This window comes from Schistocerca nitens, chromosome 1 (assembly GCF_023898315.1).
Source record: "Schistocerca nitens isolate TAMUIC-IGC-003100 chromosome 1, iqSchNite1.1, whole genome shotgun sequence".
NCBI classification, from domain to species: Eukaryota; Metazoa; Arthropoda; class Insecta; order Orthoptera; family Acrididae; genus Schistocerca; species Schistocerca nitens.
The window spans coordinates 51209729-51224569 of NC_064614.1; positions in this window are offsets into that span (position 1 = coordinate 51209729).

Here is a 14841-nt window from a genome sequence, read left to right on the forward strand (position 1 = left end):
TCTTAGGAGACGTATACATTATCTGATCAAAAGTATCCAGACAGCCCTTTGCATTTAGGAATTTACCACTAGATGTGAGGATAGGCGGACTTGTCAGTATAAATGGAGCTGCGTTTTACTGTGTTGTCAGTAGAGAACGAGTAAAAGCATAACGGATCACTAGGGAGAACCCGGTGACGTCGAACGTGGACTAGTCAGTGGATGATTCAAGTCCCCCAGTTCGATTGATTGTGATGTGGAAACTTGAGGGAACCACCACAGTTAAAACAAGACTAAAATAATTACTAAAAAAGGTTTTCCGAAATTCCTTTGCGAAAGTAGACGAAATGCAAATTCCAGGGTTTGAATGGAGAACAATTTTCAACTTCAGTCACATAGAGGTATATGAAGGGCTTATTTCAATAGTGGTTCAAGTCCACTTTTGTTTATTCTGACATACAGAGTCCTAAAGTTAAATGAGTGCTGAAAAATCTGCAATTGAGTTACCAGAAATATTCAAGCATTTGGTTTCTTGCTAGAGATGAACCTTTCTTTCTGTTTGTTTAGACCATTAATGTCGTAAGCATTGTAGAGAGAAAAGTGGAAGTAATAGACTTGTACCACTATTTAAATAAGCCCTTCATATATCCTCGGTGTAGAGAAGCAGCTGAAGTCACTTAATAGAGACAATGCCTCCAGAGTGTATACCAGTCGGGTCCCTTTCAGCGTGTGCTGATACAATAGCTCGTCTAAAGATTCGTACCTGAACAAAGGATATAATATTAATCCGCTGAATTATAGTCTCATATCTGTAACGATGATATGCAGGAGGATTTTGAAAGATATTTTGTGTTCGAAAATTATGAACAACCTTAAAGAAAATCATTTATTGACAAATAAATTCAGAAAATATGGTTACTGCGAAATACAAATATCTCTTTATTCTCAATAAGTAATTAGTGCTATCGTGAATGGATGTCAAATTGATTCTATATTTATAGATTTCCAGAAGGCTTTTGTCAGCGCTCCTCGTAAACGACTCCCAATCAGATTGCGTACTTATGGCGGGTCGTCTCAGTTCTGCGACTAGATCCGTGATTTCCTGTCATAGAGAGCATAATTCATAGTAAATGACAGAAAATCAATGAGTGAAACGAAAGTAATATCTGGCGCTCCCCAAGGAAGTGTTATAGGTGTTCTGCTCTCAATGATCTATATCAATAATTTGAGGAGCCCTATTAGATTGATTGCAGATTATGCTGTCATTTGCCGCCTTTGAAGCCATCAGATGATTAAAAGGACTTAGACAGGACTGAGAAGTCATTCCCATCGTACTTAAATGACTCTACTAAAAAACTCCACTTAAATGAATCCACTAAAATAAATCACACAAATCTAAAGCCTGTGAATACAAGTATATACTTAACGATCACAACTACGAATAATTAAAATAGAATTAGATAATGCTGTTGAGAGAGCTAAGCGTTACATTGCAGGAACACTTAGAAAATGTAACAGATCTACTAAAGGGACTGCTTACGTTCTGCTTGTCTATTCTCCTCTGGAGCACTGCTGCGAGGTGTGGGATCCGCATCAAGTAGAATTTATCAAGAAAATCGAAAAGGTTCAAAACAGGGTTGCTCGTTTTGTATTATCACGAAATAGGGGACACAGTGCTACGGATATGATATGCAAATCAGGTGGCAATCATTACAACAAAAGAGTTTTTTTAGCGTCAGAATCATCTCATGAAACTTCAGTCACAAACTTAATCCTCCCAATACGAAAACTATTTTGTTGGCGCCCACCTAAAAAGGGAGAATAAATTTCTGTAATTCAGAGCTTTCACGGAAAAAGTTAAATGTCTGTTTTACCCTTGCACTATTCAGAAGTGAAATGGCAGAGAAATAGCTTCAAGTCGGTTACTTAACCTGCCATGCAGCTTTCTGTCAGCGCACATTCCACTGAGGAATGAAAGTTTCTTTCTGGAAACGTCCCCCGTGGTATGGCTAAGCCATTTCACCCCAATATCGTTTCCTCCAGGAGTCTTAGTCACGCAAGTTTCACTAGGAGCTACGGTGAATTTTGGAAGGTGGGAGATGAGGTGCTGACGGAAGTGCGTGGTGGCTCAGTCGGTAGAGCACTTGTGTGCGAAAGGCAAAGGTTACGATTCCGAGTCTGGGTACGGTACAAATATTTAACCTGCCAGGAAGTTTACATAAGCGCATACTCCACTGGAAGGTGTAAATTTCTTTCTCCTCTTGAGTGTGAATTGCATAGTAAACAAAAAATTTGTTTTTTGTGGGGATGATGCTGTGGTATATCGAGAGATTGTAACAATGGAAAATTGTACTGAAATGCAGGAGGATCTGCAGCGAATTGACGCATGGTGCAGGGAATGGCAATTTAATCTCAATGTAGACAAGTGTAATGTGCTGCGAATACATAGGAAGATAGATCCCTTATCATTTAGCTACAAAATAGCAGGTCAGCAACTGGAAGCAGTTAATTCCATAAATTATCTGGGAGTACGCATTAGGAGTGATTTAAAATGGAATGATCATATAAAGTTGATCGTCGGTGAAGCAGATGCCAGACTGAGATTCATTGGAAGAATCTTAAGGAAATGCAATCCGAAAGCAAAGGAAGTAGGTTACAGTACGCGTGTTCGCCCACTGCTTGAATACTGCTCAGCAGTGTGGGATCCGTACCAGATAGGATTGATAGAAGAGATAAAGAACATCCAACGGAGAGCAGCGCACTTCGTTACAGGATCATTTAGTAATCGCGAAAGCGTTACGGAGATGATAGATAAACTCCAGTGGAAGACTCTGCAGGAGAGACGCTCAGTAGCTCTGAACGGGCTTTTGTTAAAGTTTCGAGAACATATCTTCACCGAAGAGCCAAGCAGTATACAGGGTGAGTCACCTAACGTTACCGCTGGAGATATTTCGTAAAACACATCAAATACTGACGAATCGATTCCACAGACCGAACGTGAGAAGAGGGGCTAGTGTAATTGGTTAATACAAACCATAAAAAAATGCACGGAAGTAGGGCTAGTGTAATTGGTTAATACAAACCATAAAAAAATGCACGGAAATATGTTTTTTAACACAAACCTACGTTTTTTCAAATGGAACCCCATTAGTTTTGTTGACACATCTGAACATATAAACAAATGCGTAATCAGTGCCGTTTGTTGCATTGTAAAATGTTAATTACATCCGGAGATATTGTAAGCTAAATCTGACGCTTGAGTACCACTCCTCCGCTGTTCGATCGTGTGTATTGGAGAGCACCGAATTACGTAGGGATCCAAAGGGAACGGTGATGGACCTTAGGTACAGAAGAGACTGGAACAGCACATTACGTCCACATGCTAACACCTTTTCATTGGTCTTTTTCACTGACGCACATGTACATTACCATGAGGGGTGAGGTACACGTACACACGTGGTTTCCGTTTTCAATTACGGAGTGGAATAGAGTGTGTCCCGACATGTCAGGCCAGTATATGTTCAATGTGGTGGCCATCATTTGCTGCACACAATTGCAGTCTCTGGCGGTATAAATGTCGTACACGCCGCAGTACATCTGATGTAATGTCGCCACAGGCTGCCACAATACGTTGTTTCATATCCTCTGCGGTTGTAGGCACATCAAGGTACACATTCTCCTTTAACGTACCCCACAGAAAGAAGTCCAGAGGTGTAAGATCAGGAGAACGCGCTGGCCAATTTATGCGTCCTCCACGTCCTATGAAACGCCCGTCGAACATCCTGTCAAGGGTCAGCCTCGTGTCAATTGCGGAATATGCAGGTGCACCATCATGCTGATAACACATACGTCGACGCATTTCCAGTGGGACACACTCTGTTCCACTTCGTAATTGAAAACGGAAACCACGTGTGTACGTTTACCTCACCCCTCATGGTAATGTACATGTGCGTCAGTGAAAAAGACCAATAAAAAGGTGTTAGCACGTGGGTGTAATGTGCTGTTCCAGTCTCTTTTGTACCTAAGGTCCATCACCGTTCCCTTTGGATCCCTACGTAATTCGGTGCTCTCCGATACATACGATCGAACAACGGAGGAGTGGTACTCAAGCGTCAAGTTTAGGTTACAATATCTCCGGATGTAATTAACATTTTACAATGCAACAAACGGCATTGATTAAGTATTTGTTTATATGTTCAGATGTGCTAAGAAACCTAACGGGGTTCCATTTAAAAAAACGTAGGTTGTAACGCCGGAAATGCATATCCTTCTATTTCCATCTATTGTACTATAAATTTTTTTCCTTATTTTGTTACCTGAATATATAACATTTCTGTGTCTGTATATTTTAGTTGTTTTACTATTTGTATATATATGCATTTATGTCGATTTATAATTGATTTGTTGTGTAAAGATTATTTGTATTTATACGCTGGGTCTGGCCTAGGGAAAACTATACTATCGAACGAATACATCGATAGGTCGTGTGGAGAACGAAAGTGTTTAGGATCTTGGGTAGTGTTAACTCTGCCGCGTGGAGCGCGGGCAGAGCATGAGAGGGTCTGGCTGGAGTAGTGCGGTTGAGCAGGTGTGTGGTGTGACGCTCCCGCGAGTTGCCGCGGTTTCGGGGTTTGGCAGCATGTAATTGCGCTCGACTCGCGATGATAGTTTCTGACACGGTGTCGCGGACGGGAAGCATTAGCTGGCGCACATCAAGAGCCCGTTTCGCCTGGTGACCGTGTCGAGGAGAAGGCGCGCCAACATCCAGCTTCTGCAACAGCGACGGCCGACATTGAGTGACTGTCGCCACCTCCTCGATCGACGGCTTCAAACCTTCAATCAACCAACAAGGAAGACTAAAAGCACGTAAAGTTTCAGAACTGTATGGCACACCTCAGCTTTTCAAATTGTTCCATTTGCCTCGCAAAATTACAGCAACTTAGCATGAACCTTTGTTGCTCATTGTCCCAATTGCATTACCAAGCAGGGTCCCTTCCTTTTCCGAAATGAACCCAAGTGTCGTTGAAATTCAGACGCCAGCATTAAAGTACAATCGTTCCATTTCACTGCTTTAATTTCAAAGTTCAGTTTAAGTATTCATAGCTGGCTACAATATTTAGATTACACAAGCACAAATCAAGAGTGCGAGTTTTGTTACCATATTTTAGCTTACCTGTGACTGCAGCTCAGCTTGGTATGTACTAAATTTTACTATTGTTAATTGTTCAGAACCATTTAATTCAAGTTCAAAGTTAAATCTCTTATTTATAAATTGCGTAGATTCAAGTAGCTTTTGAAATGATTGTTGAGGTAGTCCAAGACTAACCGTATTTTACTGAATTTCGATGTGCTTCAGAAAGAAAGCTCACTATTAACTTCAGTCACTAAATTAACTTTCGATTTTCCGGTTTTATTAATTCTTTTGCTAAATTAAGTGTAGCGAAATTTATTACTTCTGACAAACTTTCAGTTTTCACACTACACTTGTCAACCTTCAGTTGCCACGCTTCTAGTGCTAATTATATGTGTAATAATCATTCTTTTGCAGTTACTATAATAATTGTCCTTAGGACTGGCGACCGTAATTTCCCCCAAATCTCAAATATCTAATTACCGCTAGTTGATTGTTAACGTAACGGCCGCACATTTACTTTCTTTACTAACTTTACCCCTATTTCAAAATTAATTTCCACCAGTTTCATTTGCATTTTTCCTTTCATTTAGATGTAACCCTTTCCTCCCTCTTTACCGACAAATTAACCTCGGTGACGATTGCTTTTCCCAAATTTCCATTATGTACACGCGGTTTAATTTTTCACTGTCATTAAGGTCGATAAGTGAGGGGGAGGTTACACGTAGCGACCTGGTGACAGGACAATCTTCGGATTTGAGGTTGTTCTGGACACGAATTTTGTATGGTGCAAATCTCGTAACAAAGTACTGGTTACGTGCAGGCCGTTACGTCAGCGAGAATAAGTAGTGGGAGTTATCCTAATTATATTTGAGATTTGGCATTTATATTGAAAATTATTAAAATGAGTGAAGGCAACAATTACCAAAATTTGGTAGACTTGGATACGGAACAATCGGTCGAACAGTGGGAAACGCGCACCGCTGTACCCATTGTTCAGGGGCAGGCGGCGAGCATGAAAGACGCGACCGCCGAAACGCAACAAAGAGCTGAAATGGAATTCCAAACTTTAGAAAATGTTTCGGAATCGGAAGTGAAAATCAAATCTGAATCCCTTGATGACGAATACGGGGGGACAATTAAAGAGGAAGCCGCTTCGGAAGTAAAACCGGTAGTTTCTGGGAATTTAACTGATTTATTGAATGTTTTGATTAACGAAATCAAGAGTCAATCGGCCAAGCAAGAAGCTCAGGCTGCCAAGCAAGAAGCTCAGGCTACCAAGCAAGAAGTTCAGTCTGCCAAGCAAGAAGCTCAGGCTGCCAAGCAAGAAGCTCAGTCTGAAAAAATTGAACGGATGCTACACAATCAGAACAAAGCTATTAACGTTGTTAACAACAATGTTGGAGTTGTTAACAAAAAAGTTGATAAAATCAAAGAAGATATTGCTGTGATTAATACCGAAATCGGTAATCTTAAACAGGAAATGATAGGCTTCAGGTGGAAATTGCGAGCATAAATACGCGTTTTAATTCCGAAATTAGCAGAATCGAAAAAAATGTAGGAGAAGCAGTTGCTCCAATCATCGAGAACAAGGTGACGGAACAAATTCAATTAGTGAAAAAAGAGGATCAACAGAATGTGGAAACTTTAAAGGCTTTAGTATCCGAAGTAGATACCAAAGTGAGGAAGCAGGCTAATACCTGCGAAGAGAAAAAAAAGGAAGTAGAAACGCTTGCGACAACCACTTGCCAAGTAATTACGAGAGTGTCGGAATTAGAAAAGAAACTTGACGAAAAACAGAGCTATGTGCCAATCTATGCACATAGTTCGGAATTGTTGACGAAAGAGGAGCGGTTCGACCCCTTGGCGGTATACACGCGACGGATTTCATTAAGAATTGTGAAAGAGTTTTACCCAGATCATGGACTGATGAGAGAAAAATTAATGCGGTTATTGATGTGTTGGCTGGTGATGCCAAGCGTTGGGGCTTAAACCTCAACATTACGAACCTGACTTTTGACGAATTTAAAAATTTGTTTCTGGATGAATACTGGTCAGAGCAAAAACAGCAAAGTGTCTGGCGCGAATTTGTCGTATCGAGGCTTTCGATGCGAATTCGCGCGGTTCGTTGAAGGAGTTTTGTGAGGGCTGGATCCGCAAGTTGGAATATTTGCGTCATCGCCGCACGGAATCCGAAATAGTCTGGGAACTCTACAAAAAGCTTCCAGATGATACAAAACGCTACGTAGGAAGCAATTACAGGACAATAAATGATTTCCTGGAAAAAATTGGCGCAATAATCGCGACAGTGGTAGAGGCTGTGGTAACAACAACAGGTACCACAGCAACCACAACAACGATAACCATGGGAATAATGCATACCGTAACCATGGCAGCAATAACAATAATGGTTCGGACCGTAATAACAATCGGTACAATGCAAATAATAACAGGGATGACGGAAACCAGTATCATACTAACGTGATACGGGCTTCACAGAATAGTAATAACGCCAGAGGGTGTGATCAGCCGCCTCAGCAGCATCCGGGGAGCGTATCTGCTGGGACGAGACAGGGAAACCATTAGCCGCGCCGGTGAGGGGCCGACCGGGCGTGGAGAAATTTTGGCGGCCCAATAACAGTAGAAAACCGAGGTGTAGTCGTTATGAGAATTCCGTATGGAATAATCAACGGCGGGAGAGTGTGCCAGTGTTAGGAGAAAGGAGTGCGCCCACAAGTAGTAGATCAGCTGTAGACACGGCAGTAGAAACTACATTCACTGTCAGTGAGAACAATTTAAGTAGTGTTCCGGAAATCGATTATAAAGTGGCAGCTGTAATACCCACAGCGTAACTGGAGATTGAGTTTAAGAATGATTCGGAATTGTTGAGAGAAAATCAGATGTCGGATAACACGTCCGTCATCGAGCGAGGGGATGCAGAGAGGGATGAGGTCTGGTTAAGGCAGTTCGGTCGCTTATACGACGAACTAAGAGATTATAGGGGCCTGTATGGGTGAAGTGTTTATGGGGAGCGCAGGCAGGATTTGCCGAGTCTCGTCCTGCAGGAAGATAGTGTTTGTGAAGTGATTGAAAGTTCTGGCCCTAACCGGCAGACTTTACCAGAAATATTTGATGTTAATGGGGAGCACGAGCAAGATTCGCCGTCTCTCGTCCCGCAAGAGATGGATGTTGAAGTAGTAACGGAAAGTTCTGGCCCTAACCGGCAGACCTTACCGAAAGTCGTAGTGGTAGAAGTAGCCGACCCATCCGACGCAAACCTCCAGTTTAAACATTGCGAGAGTATTAAGGAGAAAGAGTACGAAAATTTTAGTGATAGCCGGACACGATTGGTAGAAAAGCACATAGATTACAGCGTGTATGAGGTTAGAGCTGACATTATACGGTCAGACGATAACAGTGGGTGTTGCGCAGATCTAGAGGAAGTAATTGCAGATACTACTGGGCACATTCCTCCAGGTAGATTGGCAGATGAGTCAATCTGGCCAAAGAGGAATCAACGAAGGTGACAATTTATGAACTGATAGCAAAGCAACGCTCGCTAGTTGACGAGTTACAGGAAAAGGTTTCGGTATTGGAGGCGAAGCTACAGACTAAGCCTCAGGACAGACGTGTTGAAATTAAAACTGTATGTGAACAGAGGCTGAAAAAGCCGCCAGATAAACCGGATTTAGGATCAAAGCCGGATGGTTTTTTCTGGAATGACCTGGATATAGACGAGGATTTACTGTGGGAAAATAAAGAAACAGTCGAGGACAAGTGTAGACAGATAGTAGTGTCTGTTAATATGCACGACCTACAACTAAAAGTGTTGATTGGCACCGGTGCAGAATTGAGTGCTGTATCTGGGAAAATATTTCAGTTACTGGTGACAGACCTGGCATCGTTGTTATGCCAGTAACAGGAGTGAAAATTATCGGTGCTACTGGGAAGGCCAGTAAACCGGTCACAAAACAGATTTTTGTCCACTTCGAGATATGTGGGCACGATTTGAACAAGAGTTTGTCGTCGTGCCAGACTTAACTACGGAGGTAATTATCGGGTTGGATTGGCTATTAAAGTACCGTGCAGTGATTAACTGCGAAAGCAAAACTTTGACATGTATGTCACTAGATAAAACAATGGTAGTTGGTTTTGACGAGGCAGGAGACGGTGTGCATAGGCAATACCAGCCTATACACATTGTTAACTGGCCGGATGACATTGATGTAGGAATGAATTTGAACTGCCGTAACGTGAGAAATCTCGGCATTGACAAAAGTATAGAAAGTGAATTGGAAGAGATAATCAAATTTCCCTCCACGGATTGACATTAGTATTGGTGTGAAAAAAGATCGTTTGCGAGAAGTAATGAAGCTAAAAGCCGATGCTCGCATATGTCGTCACGACGCTAAAGCGCGTTTTGCTAAGTTTGCAATCGGAGACTTAGTACTTGTAAAAGCTCATGAGAAATCGAGCGAGATAGACAATGAAATCTCTAAATTTAAGTTTGTTTATAATGGACCATATAAAGTCATTGGTATACCTCACACAAATGCTTGTTGCTTAGAGTATCCAAGCTCTGGAAAACTATTAGGTATACGGAACATTGTAGACTTGAAATTGTACCAACCTAGGATCGATTAATACCACAAAATGGGTAATTTGTACAGTATGTAAAATAGAGTGTAAGATTTAACGATTTGCTAGATTGCCATGCTTCTGACTGACCAAGGTCATTAAAGAAGTTGTAATTAATAAGTAATTAATTTTGATTAATCAATTAATTTTAATCAATTTAATCATGATCTAATCAACTGAAAAATCCAAGCTGCTAGTTTAAATTTTCAGCTGAGTCACAGTAGATTAAGGAATGTAAATATGATTTTGTAAATAGCTGTAAGATTTCATAAACATGTGATTTACTAGTCATTGCTGATGTACTTAGACGCTGTTTTAAGTTTCAGGCTAGTACATGCGTGTGATGATGGACAGTGTTGAGTTATCCACTGTGATAGTGTTTATGGACTCCTTGAGATTACTCGGGAGTGAGTTTTTCCGAAAGAATTCAGTGAAACGGACGTTCTGGAAACGCCGTTACAAGGGCGAGTGAGATCAAGCGTGCCGCACAGGCGGGCGCAACAATACTGGCGAGGCGGAGCCGCTGTGGGCTCTTGTGCCCCTGTTGGCTCTTGTGCCGCTGTCGGCATTCTTTGTACTTGCGAGTACGGAAGGTGGAGTTGTTTTTTTTCCCGGACAGCTGATGTGAAAGAATTCTGCTGTTAATATTTATGTTTTTGTCGATCTGTTGTACATTATTTTCTTGTTTAGCGTTAAATAGTTTCTCGTGACGAGAATATTAATTATGAAAAGGTTATACAAAATGTGTAGTCTATTTAATTATTTATTTGCGTATTTTGATCTACCTGTTTTTATGACCATGCACTCTAATTAATTGTGCAAATAGACTTTCATTTCTTATAGTGTTACGAATTTTAATGATTTTGGAATAGCTAAACAATTTTCTGTGTTTTCTATGAATTTTAATATATTGTCAGCCTGTTTTATTTTGTGCAAGATTAGGAGTGTCTCCACTCAATTATTATGGTCTGAAAATTGATTTATGCTTAATTAGACGAATGCTAAATTTTGTTGATGTTTTGAGCATATGCATTTCCGCTGTTTCTTTTTTGGCACATTTTCTGAGTCTGTTTACGTAACACGAACGTCCTCAGACAATGTGGGGCACGTGTAACGCCGGAAATGCATATCCTTCTATTTCCATCTATTGTACTATATTTTTTTTTCTTATTTTGTTACCTGAATATATAACATTTCTGTGTCTTTGTATATTTTAGTTGTTTTACTATTTGTATATATATGCATTTATGTCGATTTATAATTGATTCGTTGTGTAAAGATTAATTGTATTTATACGCTGGGTCTGGCCTAGGGAAAACTATACTATCGAACGAATGCATCGATAGGTCGTGTGGAGAACGAAAGTGTTTAGGATCTAGGGTAGTGTTAACTCTGCCGTGTGGAGCGCGGGCAGAGCATGAGAGGGTCTGGCTGGAGTAGTGCGGTTGAGCAGGTGTGTGGTGTGACGCTCCCGCGAGTTGCCGCGGTTTCGGGGTTTGGCAGCATGTAATTGCGCTCGACTCGCGATGATAGTTTCTGACACGGTGTCGCGGACGGGAAGCATTAGCTGGCGCACATCAAGAGCCCGTTTCGCCTGGTGACCGTGTCGAGGAGAAGGCGCGCCAACATCCAGCTTCTGCAACAGCGACAGCCGACAATGAGTGACTGTCGCCACCTCCTCGATCGACGGCTTCAAACCTTCAATCAACCAACAAGGAAGACTGGAAGCACGTAAAGTTTCAGAACTGTATGGCAGACCTCAGCTTTTCAAATTGTTCCATTTGCCTCGCAAAATTACAGCAACTTAGCATGAAGCTTTGTTGCTCATTGTCCCAATTGCATTACCAAGCAGGGTCCCTTCCTTTTCCGAAATGAACCCAAGTGTCATTGAAATTCAGACGCCAGCATTAAAGTACAATCATTCCATTTCACTGCTTTAATTTCAAAGTTCAGTTTAAGTATTCATAGCTGGCTACAGTATTTAGATTACACAAGCACAAATTAAGAGTGCGAGTTTTGTTACCATATTTTAGCTTACCTGTGACTGCAGCTCAGCTTGGTTTGTACTAAATTTTACTATTGTTAATTGTTCAGAACCATTTAATTCAAGTTCAAAGTTAAATCTCTTATTTATAAATTGCGTAGATTCAAGTAGCTTTTGAAATGATTGTTGAGGTAGTCCAAGACTAACCGTATTTTACTGAATTTCGATGTGCTTCAGAAAGAAAGCTCACTATTAACTTCAGTCACTAAATTAACTTTCGATTTTCCGGTTTTATTAATTCTTTTGCTAAATTAAGTGTAGCGAAATTTATTACTTCTGACAAACTTTCAGTTTTCACACTACACTTGTCAACCTTCAGTTGCCACGCTTCTAGTGCTAATTATATGTGTAATAATCATTCTTTTGCAGTTACTATAATAATTGTCCTTAGGACTGGCGACCGTAATTTCCCCCAAATCTCAAATATCTAATTACCGCTAGTTGATTGTTAACGTAACGGCCGCACATTTACTTTCTTTACTAACTTTACCCCTATTTCAAAATTAATTTCCACCAGTTTCATTTGCATTTTTCCTTTCATTTAGATGTAACCCTTTCCTCCCTCTTTACCGACAAATTAACCTCGGTGACGATTGCTTTTCCCAAATTTCCATTAGGTACACGCGGTTTAATTTTTCACTGTCATTAAGGTCGATAAGTGAGGGGGAGGTTACAAGGTTTGTGTTAAAAAACATACTTCCGTGCATTTTTTTATGGTTTGTATTAACCAATTACACTAGCCCCTCTCGTCACGTTGGTCTGTGGAATCCATTCGTCAGTATTTGATGTGGTTTACGAAATATATCCAGCGGTAATGTTAGGTGACTCACCCTGTATTGCTCCCTCCTACGTATATGTCGCGAAGAGACTATGAGGATAAAATCAGAGAGATTAGAGCCCACACAGAAGCATACCGACAATCCTTCTTTCCACGAACAGTACGAGACTGGAATAGAAGGGAGAACCGATAGAGGTACTCAGGGTACCCTCCGCCACACACCGTCAGGTGGCTTGCGGAGTATGAAGTAGATGTAGATGTAGATCCACAGCTTCCAAATGCTTCATAAAATAAAACATGATCCGAAGTAGGCTGTAATGTAATCTTTATTTAAATCGTCCAATTAGCTAATTTCGACAACTTGTCTTTTTCAAGTACATGTGTGATATTACGTATTACATATCGTAGTTATCACATTATTTTTCACTACATGTAAAAGCAGACGTTATATTCCATCCTTACACTGTGAATGCATACACATTGTTGACAACAAATTATCAGCGGGTGTTAGTCGTCAAGCTGTGGTACTTAGAGCAAAGATCACGATATGATATTTAATGTTCTCGCGTTAATGTGGATGCCCTCACAATGTAAGGATGGAATACAACGTCTACTTTTACGATTAGTGAATGATAGTGCGACAATTACGAGATGTAATACACAATATTACACAAGTGCTTGAAAAAGACAAGTTGTCGAAATTAGCTAATCGCAAGATTTAAATAAAGGTAGTCTACTTTACAGCCTTCTACGGACAATTTCCTCTTATATGAAGCACAGTAATCATGTAGATGTAAAAAATTTGTGTTTAGGCTGGCAACTGAGCATTGTTGAGTAACTATCAATTTTTACTCACTTGGAGATAGATCCGAGAAGATGTCTACACGAAAAGAAAAACAAATTAAAAAATGAAACGTAAGAAAACATATTTTGTCGAAAATCTTACAAACATCCTCGTACAAATACGAAGCAAACTTTTAAGTGAAACGTTGCATGGGGGCTTAATTATATAATGATGAAATGCAAATAATTTTAATTTTTTGTTTTAGTAGCTGTTTGTCCGATTACGAAGTCTCGTAAACGGTTGGCCCTGACTAGTATTATTACGCAATCTGACTGCATAGAACAACAACAAAGAATGAAATGGAAATTTTCAGTAACACAATTAATTAATTAAGTCCCCAGCAATTATAAAACCTACGAAACCAAAGCACAAGTGTAACTGTTCTGTGTGTGGAAGTATGACTCAACGTACGCATCTGGCACGGTTCTTCTTCAACAACACAAGAAATTTTAAATATCATTTATACTGAATTAATTAAAGAAAACAGAAATACCATAATTACTCAAGAAAACCAGAATTACACTCTAATGCAAGAACACAAGCCAGATGCTTTATTGACTGAACCTGTAAAGACGCATTATTCAGGACATTGAAATAATGAGAAAGAAAAGAAAAGTAGTTTGTTACCTTAATTTATATTGATGAAAAGCACTCTAGACATTACAATCTCTCCACACCGACTCGCTACTATCACATCTCAACAAGAACTTTTCAGTATCACATCTCAGCAAGCACTGCCTACTAGCTCATCTCAACAAACACTCCTCACTACGACATCTCAGCACTGACTACCACGAGTTCTCCCAAAGCACTGCCCACTACGAGTTCTCAATAATCACTGCTAGCGGAAGTGCGTACGTAAATTGATCTAACCATGCACATGGATGTATGTCATTCTTAGAATTGCGGAAGATCTTAAATTTCCGAACAGTCAAAAAGTGTTTATAGTCAAAGTTTTCGCCTCGTGGCGACAAAGACCTACCGCGTCTGTCCCAGTTTGAATGTCGATTATTGTCAAGTTCGCGCGCCTGGCGCTCTCTTTTTGCGTCCCGTAAATGAAACAAATTATCTTCTTCAAAGCCCTCTGCTATCTGTGATTCTAAATTTCTTCTGCTGTCTTTTCCTACGATTTCGCCTTCAATTTGTTTGACTTGCTTTCGTAATGCCTCAACTTCCCTTTTAACGCGTTCATTAAATTTTCCCTGATTTTCAACATGCTTATTTATGTTCTGGTACTCTTCGGTTTCTGCAAATGGTAATGGAGCTGTATCATCTGAATCTCTATCCACATTTAAACTAAGACTTGTCATTTTATCTGAAATCTCCTCAACTCTTTCCGATAAGTCACCTATTTTTTCTTTCTGTTTATTTACGTCTTCCGTAAGTGTCGCGACTCGGGTTTTAGTATTGTCACATTTAGTAGTTGA